This window comes from Astatotilapia calliptera, chromosome 3, assembly GCF_964374335.1.
Source record: "Astatotilapia calliptera chromosome 3, fAstCal68.1, whole genome shotgun sequence".
In the NCBI taxonomy this organism is placed as follows: domain Eukaryota; kingdom Metazoa; phylum Chordata; class Actinopteri; order Cichliformes; family Cichlidae; genus Astatotilapia; species Astatotilapia calliptera.
Window position 1 is genome coordinate 6,186,401 of NC_137424.1, and position 8,551 is coordinate 6,194,951.

An 8,551-nucleotide genomic window follows, 5' to 3' on the forward strand; every position below is an offset into this window, starting at 1 on the left:
GTCTCTACGTCCATCCCATGGGGAATGGGAGCAGTAACAAAGGTGTTGCGTTTATATTTTTGTTCAGTGTATTTATGCTTATATTCATATTCTCTTATTCCCCTTTATTTGATATCCTAATTCTGTGCTGTGTAAAAATTTGTCGGTGTTCTGCTACTACAAACTGGATTCCCTGGAGGATAAACATGAGGGATTCATAAAGTTCTATCTCTCTGTTAAAATCCCCCAAAATAAATGAAATGTGAATTTCAGGCAGACATGTTTTTAAAAGAGTCACTTTAGAATAGAATAGAATAGAATTCAACTTTATTGTCATTGCACATGCACAGGTACAGGGCAATGAAATGCAGTTTGCATCCATCCAGAAGTGCTTTAGTGATATAGATATATTACAATATATATTAGCAATAGTATAGATATGTAAGTATATTACAGAAATGGGTCTATTATGGTATGTTATAATGTACACGGTATGAAGTATGTTGTGAATATTCTATAACTAAGTATGTACAGGCTGTAGTGAGTACAAGCTATGTACAGGCTATGAACAGGATATAAATATGAAAAACTATACAGAATATGAAATAAATAACTTTACAGAATCTGAGATATACAGCTATACAGAAATGGGAACTATGCAAGTTGTAAACAGTTGTAGGATTAAAGATTATTGAATGTACAGAATGATTATTTACACAGAGCTATACAGTAGTGCAGTTAAGATAAGTGAGGGTGTAGATAGTTTCTACAGAGGCTATATGAAGTGCTAGTGGTTGTGAGTGGTGGTTCAGTCCATGTTATTATTGTGTGTTTGAGGGTACAGTTGTCCATTGTGGGGGTGTGTATGTTCAGTGCATGAGTTTAACGTGGGTCAGATGTCAGGAGGCAGAGTTCAGGAGTCTGACAGCTGTGGGGAAGAAGCTGTTCCGGTACCTGGTGGTCTTAGTCCGGAGGCTCCTGTAGCGCCTCCCAGAGGGCAGGAGGGTGAAGACTCCATGTGATGGGTGACTGGGGTCTTTGATGATTTTCCCAGCCCTTTTCAGACACCGCTTCCTGTAGATGTCTTTTATGGCAGGAAGTGGTGCTCCGGCGATGCGCTGGGCAGTTTTCACGACCCTCTGCAACGCCTTCCGGTCCGAGGCAGAGCAGTTCCCGTACCAGACTGTTATACAGTTGGTCAGGATGCTCTCGATGGTGCAACGATAGAAGTTCACCAGGATGTCTGAGGACAGGTGGTTCTTCCTCAGGGTCCTCAAGAAGAAGAGGCGCTGGTGAGCCTTCTTGACCAGCTTGGAGCAGTTGGTCGTCCAGGTGAGATCCTCGGAGATGTGGACTCCCAGGAACTTGAAGCTGCTCACACGCTCCACAGCCGTCCCCTTAATGTGGATGGGTGGATGTGGGTCAGCATTCTTCCTGTAGTCCACGATGAGCTCCTTGGTCTTCTCGGTGTTAAGCAGCAGGTTGTTTGTGTCGCACCACTCAGCCAGACGATCCACCTCCTCCCTGTAGGCGGCCTCATTGTTGTCACTGATGAGGCCAATCACCGTGGTGTCATCTGCAAACTTAATGATGGTGTTGGAACCATCAGCAGGTCTGCAGTCGTGGGTGAAGAGGGAGTAGAGGAAAGGGCTCATCACACAGCCTTGTGGTACACCGGTGTTCATTGTGATGGTAGATGAGCAGTGGTTATCCAGCCGGACATGTTGGGGGCGGTTGGTCAGGAAGTCCAGTAACCATTTGCAGATGAGGGAGCTGATGCCCAGGTCTGTCAGTTTCCTGATGAGTTGTGAGGGGTGGATTGTATTGAATGCTGAACTGAAGTCTATAAACAGCATTCTGGCGTAGGTGTTGTTGTTGTCCAGGTGTGAGAGGACAGAGTGCAGTGCGATGGAGACTGCATCCTCTGTGCCCCTGTTATGGCGGTATGCGAATTGGTGGGGGTCCAGGGTGGGGGGGAGACAGGATTTGAAGTGTGCTAGGACCAGCTGCTCTAAGCACTTAGTGATGATGGGGGTGAGTGCTACTGGGCGGTAGTCATTGAGGCAAGATGGGTTGGAGTTTTTGGGTATCGGGACGATGGAGGTGGATTTGAAGCAGGCCGGTACCACAGCGTGGGCCAAGGACAGATTGAATATGTCTGTGAGCACTCCTGCAAGCTCCCCAGAACACGCTCTGAGAACACGCCCGGGGATGCCATCTGGACCTGCAGCCTTGTGGACATTGATCCTGCTCAGCACCGCTCCTACATCGGTGGGGGAGAGAGTCAGAGGTTGGTGGTCTGGCGTCATGTCTGCTTTGGTTGTGGTTGTGGGGTTCCCTCGCTCAAAACGAGCATAAAAGTTGTTGAGCTCGTTGAGGAAGGAGACATCAGAGGATGCGGGGGAGGGTTTGGTGGTCCTGTAGTCTGTAATGGTCTGGAGTCCTTGCCACATGCGTCGGGGGTTGGAGTTGGAGAAGTGTTCTTCTACCTTGTTTTTGTAATGGTGTTTGGCTTTTTTGATGCCCTTCTTTAGATTAGCCCTGGCTGTACTGTAGGCGTGTGCATCTCCTGACCTAAAGGCGGTGTTGCGGGCCTTCAGGAGGAGACGAACATCCCGGTTCATCCAAGGCTTCTGGTTGGGGTACATGGTGATCCGTTTCTGGGTGGTAACACTGTCTGTGGTTTCGGAGATGTAATCCAGTACAGATGAGGCGTACTGGTCCAGGTCTGTGTGGGTGAACATATTCCAGTCTGTGTTTTTAAATCTGTCCTGGAGCACTGCCTCTGTCCCCTCTGGCCACACTTTAATTGTCCTCACAGCAGGTTTCACACGTTGGATGAGTGGTGAATACCTAGGTGTGAGGAACAGGGAGAGATGGTCCGATTGTCCAATGTGGGGGAGGGGTGTGGCTTTGTAGGCTCCAGCCAGGTTGGAATACACATGGTCTAAAGTCTTGTCTCCTCTGGTGTGGCAGGAGACATGTTGGTGGAATCTGGGGAGGACTGTCTTTAAGTTGGTGTGGTTGAAGTCGCCAGCAACAATAAAAGCAGCCTCGGGGTGTTTATTCTGGTGTTTGTTGATGGCTGCAGAAAGTTCTTTCATGGCTAACCTAGCATTAGCGTCGGGGGGGATATACACGGCAGTGAGTATGATTGAAGTGAGTTCTCTGGGGAGATAATAAGGTCTGCATTTGACCATTAAAAACTCCGCATTAGGTGAGCAGTGACTCTCAGTAGTAGTGGAGTTCATGCACCAAGCATTGTTAATATAAATGCACAAACCTCCACCTCTGGTCTTGCCGGAGTCATCTGCTAGCCTGTCGGCTCGGTGTGTGTGGCGTCCTGCTAACTTGATAGCATTGTCCGGGCAGCTGTTGTTCAACCATGTTTCGGTGAAAAACATGACATTTGAGTCCATAATCCGTCTGTTGTTAGTGATGGAGAGCCGTATCTCATCCATTTTGTTTGCCAGAGAACGGACATTGGCAAGGAAAATACTGGGTAAAGGCAGCCGGTGTGGTGTTAGCTTTAGCTTAGCCCGTAGCCCTCCGTGCCTACCTCGCCTTTGTTTACGATCTCGGCGCCGTCTGCGTGCACTTCCGCCCGGCCGGGGAGAGTGGGCAGCCTCCGGTGTTCTGGAGATCTCTGGGATGAGTCGGAGATCAGCGATAAAACTGTTGGAGTTGTGAGTCCAGATGTCCAGAAGCTCTTGTCTGCTGTAGGTCAGCAACGCACAGCAATTCTGGACGAATAATCCGGTTAAAAGTTGCATTTAACCTGTGCGATTTTTTTATTATAAAAAGAAAAGGTTTTCCACATATGCAAAAAGTGCCCTTTTTTCCCCCTGGAGCACTTGCCCCCCAAAATGTCTGTGCACGCCACTGGCAGTACTATTAAAATAAGTACACAATGCACTACTGATGAGCAAACCATGTGGCCAAACACTTTAAGAGACAGACTGGGATCATACCATTATGTGAAAGAGGACGGAAATGTCCCATAGACAGCAAGGGTAGTGGTAGAGACCAGTACACAGAGAAATGGGAGCTGTACTGAAATGCAAGCGTGTCAGGAAAGAGTGAAAAGGCAAAATGAGCAGCATCTGGCTGCATTTCAGTGATATTGGAGACCACAAAGCTGAGTGCAACATTTATACAGGAGATATACAGAAGACGCTGAGAGTAGAACTGATAAAATTAGGAGATGGCTAAAGTGAGACCCATTTTTATTTCCACCCATTTTCCACTGTGGAGGACAAAAGGTTTCAAACTGGTCCAGGTCTTAAACCTCACGTGTTCTTCCTAATAGCAGTAAATGGATAGAAATAAGGCTTTTATGAAAACACTGAATAAAACTTGCTGCCTTTAAAAAGACTAAATGTACAGTTCAGTATTGAATACTACATAAAATAAACTATATATAAAGTGTGTCTGAATGGCAGAGATGCAGAAATATGTGCATGTAGCACAGAGCCACAGCTCAGTGTCTGAATGAGTCTCACAGACCTGAATGTGCTGTTGAAGCCATTTATAATTATAACGTAATTCTTTACTCGTTTGATCTGCTCCTTACCACAAGCCACCAGACGTAGAAGGTTTTGGACTTTTAACTATATTTTCTGAAGTTTTACAACTTTTCTTACTGTTAAAAACCTCGTTATGGCCATTCATGCTGTACAAAGTAATTAGACACTTGTGGTATCTACAGAAATGTCAGAATCTCAGCTAAAAGTTCACAAAACCATCTCAACAACCACCAAACAGCTAAAACAGCAGGTGAGCAGATCACACAAAAAAGATGTAAACACAAATCCCCCTGATCATCTGTTTTTTAAACATGAAGCTTAGTTTTGGACGTTCATTTACCGCCGGTTCAGTGAATTTTGGTTGGACAGTGATGAAACCTGCAGCCTCAGAATCTGTGAGAAGTCTGCTTTCAGCACGCAACAGTATTGTTGTGTTGTGTGCTGTGGATCCACCTCTGCAAACTCATCACTGTTTCACCATCATGTTTCTACTTAGACAATAACAAAGGAAGAAGTTCCCAGGAACTACTTCCTGTCTTGTTAACATAAGAGTATGTTGCCCTTCAAAACACCTCCACTTCTCCTCTTATTAGAGGACTGCCTTATTATTAATCTGCTAATTCTGTCAGTTGATGAAAGGAAAATGCTTGATCTCACCTGAGAGTTTCCAGTGTACAGCGTGGACTCTTCAGTCCTTCAGACAGAAGCTTCACGCCTGAATCCTTCAGGTTGATGTTACTCAGGTCCAGCTGTCTCAGATTAGAGGTCTGAGAGCTGAGACCTGAGGCCAGAGCTTCACAGCTTCTCTCTGACAGGTCACAGTGACTCAGTCTGAAAAATAACAGATAAACAATTACAAAAATAAAACACTTATGTTGAAGTGTAGTGAGATACTATTATATTTAGCAATATTTAATCTTGTTTTGTCAGGAAACTGAGCACTGATGCAGAGCAACATGTGGAGAGAATCAGAGGAGAAGAAGTGAAGAGAGAACAGCAGTAAAACAACACTGAATTGTTCAGTGTGCTTTTGATATCAACAGAATGTGTCAAATTTCTTTGTTTTGTATTTGTTTTAGTAGAATTGATGGTTATCACTTAGATAACAACCACAGGCCAGGTCTAAATTGCACTTTGGTGACAGTTTGGACATGGACAATTTGTGCTCCATTGTATTCAGTATTGAACAAACTGAGTACCGATGACCACTTAATATTTTTGATATTTTATTTGAGTTGTTCCACCTGATCTGTGTTAACTAGAATAAACATTTAAAAGCTAAAGCTATGATCACATATGTACTTACCAGAGATGGGCAGTAACGCGTTACTGTAATCTGATTACTTTTTTCAAGTAACAAGTAAAGTAAGGGATTACTATTGCAAAATCGGTAATTAGATTACCGTTACTTTCCCGTAGGAACGCTGCATTACTGCGTTATTAAAACTGTGATTTTTTGCGAGAATGTCTCACGACAGTGACGAGTGCGCCGTCAGTGACAACAGCTGTGTGCAGATCAACAATGGATCACATATCGATTGTGGGAGACAGTATGAGCGTGCAGCGTTTAAAGCGTGGAAGTACTGACCTTACTTTGAGTTTGATTCCATAAAAAGTGACAAAAACATTAGCGTCCGCTGTGCGTGGGAAGAAAACTTTTTACAAGGAAAAAAAAAACCCTAAACTTCCAAGCAAGCTCAGAGTGCCCAACGACGTAATGGGAAATTCACAGAGAAACTCGCGGATTCTTCAACTGACCGCGGCACACCTGCACCAGGGTAAACCTCCGCCTACCCCACTCCTGCTTTACAGGTGAAAATAGAGCAACAGGACCGCTGAGTCTTTGACTTTATTTATTTTCTGCTGTGTTTTACTTGCATTTATTTGAAAGAGTGAGTGTAAACACAAAAATATTTTATTTTATGTGCTGGAATGTGCAGAAAATAGGTTTAAATGTTAAACTAATTTATTCAAGTCAGAGAATATTGCATATAATTAAATTTTTGCTTGATGCATAAAGTTAAAAGATTAAAACTGATAAAACAAGTAAAAAAAAGAGACTTTTCCATTTGATTACATTTTGTATGATGGATTATGTAGAAAAAGTAGAATTGGGCTGAAAGATCTATCGCTTTATCACCTCTTCAGGTTGTAAATCGTGTTTTTAAAAAGTAACTAAGTAACTAAGTAATTAATTACTTTTGAAAATAAGTAAAGTAACGGGATTACTTTTTTGGGGAAGTAATCAGTAATAAGATAAAGATAAGATAAGATAACCTTTATTAGTCCCACACATGGGAAATTTGTTTTGTCACAGCAGGAAGTGGACAGTGCAAAAGTTATGATGCAAAAATTAGAATACGATAAGAATAAATACAGTACACAACTGTACAGAATAGAATAAAATAAAATAATATACTATATACAGTAGAATAAAATAGAATAAAAATATACAATAAGATAAAAATAGAATACAAATGCTATATACACTGAGTAAAAATACAACGATGCCAGAAAAGATTATTGCACTTAGTATTATTGCATATGTATGGATGTGTGTGTTTGTTCAGTTAAAGTCTTTGTTGTGGAGTCTGACAGCAGTGGGGAGGAAAGACCTGCGAAATCTCTCCGTCCCACACCGTGGGTGCCGCAGTCTCCCACCGAAGGAGCTGCTCAGTGCTGTCACAGTCTGCTGCATGGGGTGGGAGATGTTGTCCAACAGGGATGACAGCTTAGCCGCCATTCTCCTGTCACTCACCACCTCCACTGGGTCCAGAGGGCATCCTAGGACAGAGCTGGTCCTTCGGATCACCCTGTTCAGTCTCTTCCTGTCCCCAGCAGAGATGCTGCCGCCCCAGCAGACCACACCATAAAAGATAGCAGAAGCCACCACAGAGTCATAGAAGGTCTTCAGGAGTGGGCCCTCCACTCCAAACGACCTGAGTCTCCGCAGCAGGTACAGCCTGCTCTGCCCTTTCCTGTAGAGGGCGTCTGAGTTATGAGTCCAGTCCAGTCTATTGTTCAGATGAACACCAAGGTACCTGTAGCTGTCCACAGCCTCAATGTCCATACCTTGGATGTTCAGTAGTTGCAGTGGAGAATGCTTGTGCCTGCGGAAGTCTACCACCAGCTCCTTGGTTTTACTGGCATTGATCTGGAGGTAGTTCAGCTGGCACCAGTCCACAAAGTCTTGAGTCAGTCCTCTGTACTCCTTGTTGTCCCCATCAGTGATGAGGCCGACTATTGCAGAGTCATCAGAGAACTTCTGCAGGAAGCACTGGGTGGAGTTGTGGGAGAAGTCTGCAGTGTAGATGGTGAAGAGGAACGGAGCCAGAACCGTTCCCTGTGGGGCCCCCGTACTGCAGACGACCCTGTCCGACACACAGCCCTGAGTCCTCACATACTGTGGTTGGTCGGTGAGGTAGTCCAGAATCCAGGTAGTGAGGTGATGGTCCACTCCAGAGTTCTCCAGCTTGTCCTTCAGAGCCGAGGGAAGAATGGTGTTGAAGGCACTGGAGAAATCAAAGAACATGATTCTCATAGTGCTTCCAGCGGTCTCCAGGTGAGCGAGGGAACGATGTAGGAGGTGAATGACGGCATCATCTGCTCCAATGCCAGGCTGGTAGGCAAACTGAAGTGGGTCTAGTGATGAGCTTGTTAGGCGCCGAAGCTGAGCCAGGACCAACCGCTCCAGGGTCTTCATCAGGTGGGATGTCAGAGCCACCGGCCTGTAGCTGTTGAGGTCCTTGGGGCGTGAAGTCTTTGGCACTGGAACAACACAGGAGGTTTTCCAGAGCTGTGGGACTCTTCCCAGCCTCAGGCTCAGGTTGAAGAGGTGCTCCATCACCCCACACAGTTGGTCCGCGCAGGACCTGACGACCCTCGAGCTGATGCCATCTGGGCCCGCTGCCTTCTTGCCATCCTCCTCAGTTCCCTCCTAACCTGGGTGGTTGAGAGAGACAGGCTGGAGCCTTGTGTTGAGTGTGTATTGGATGCTGTTGTTGGGGGTGGGGGGAGTGAGCAGGGTGAATAGAGGAGGTGTGAAG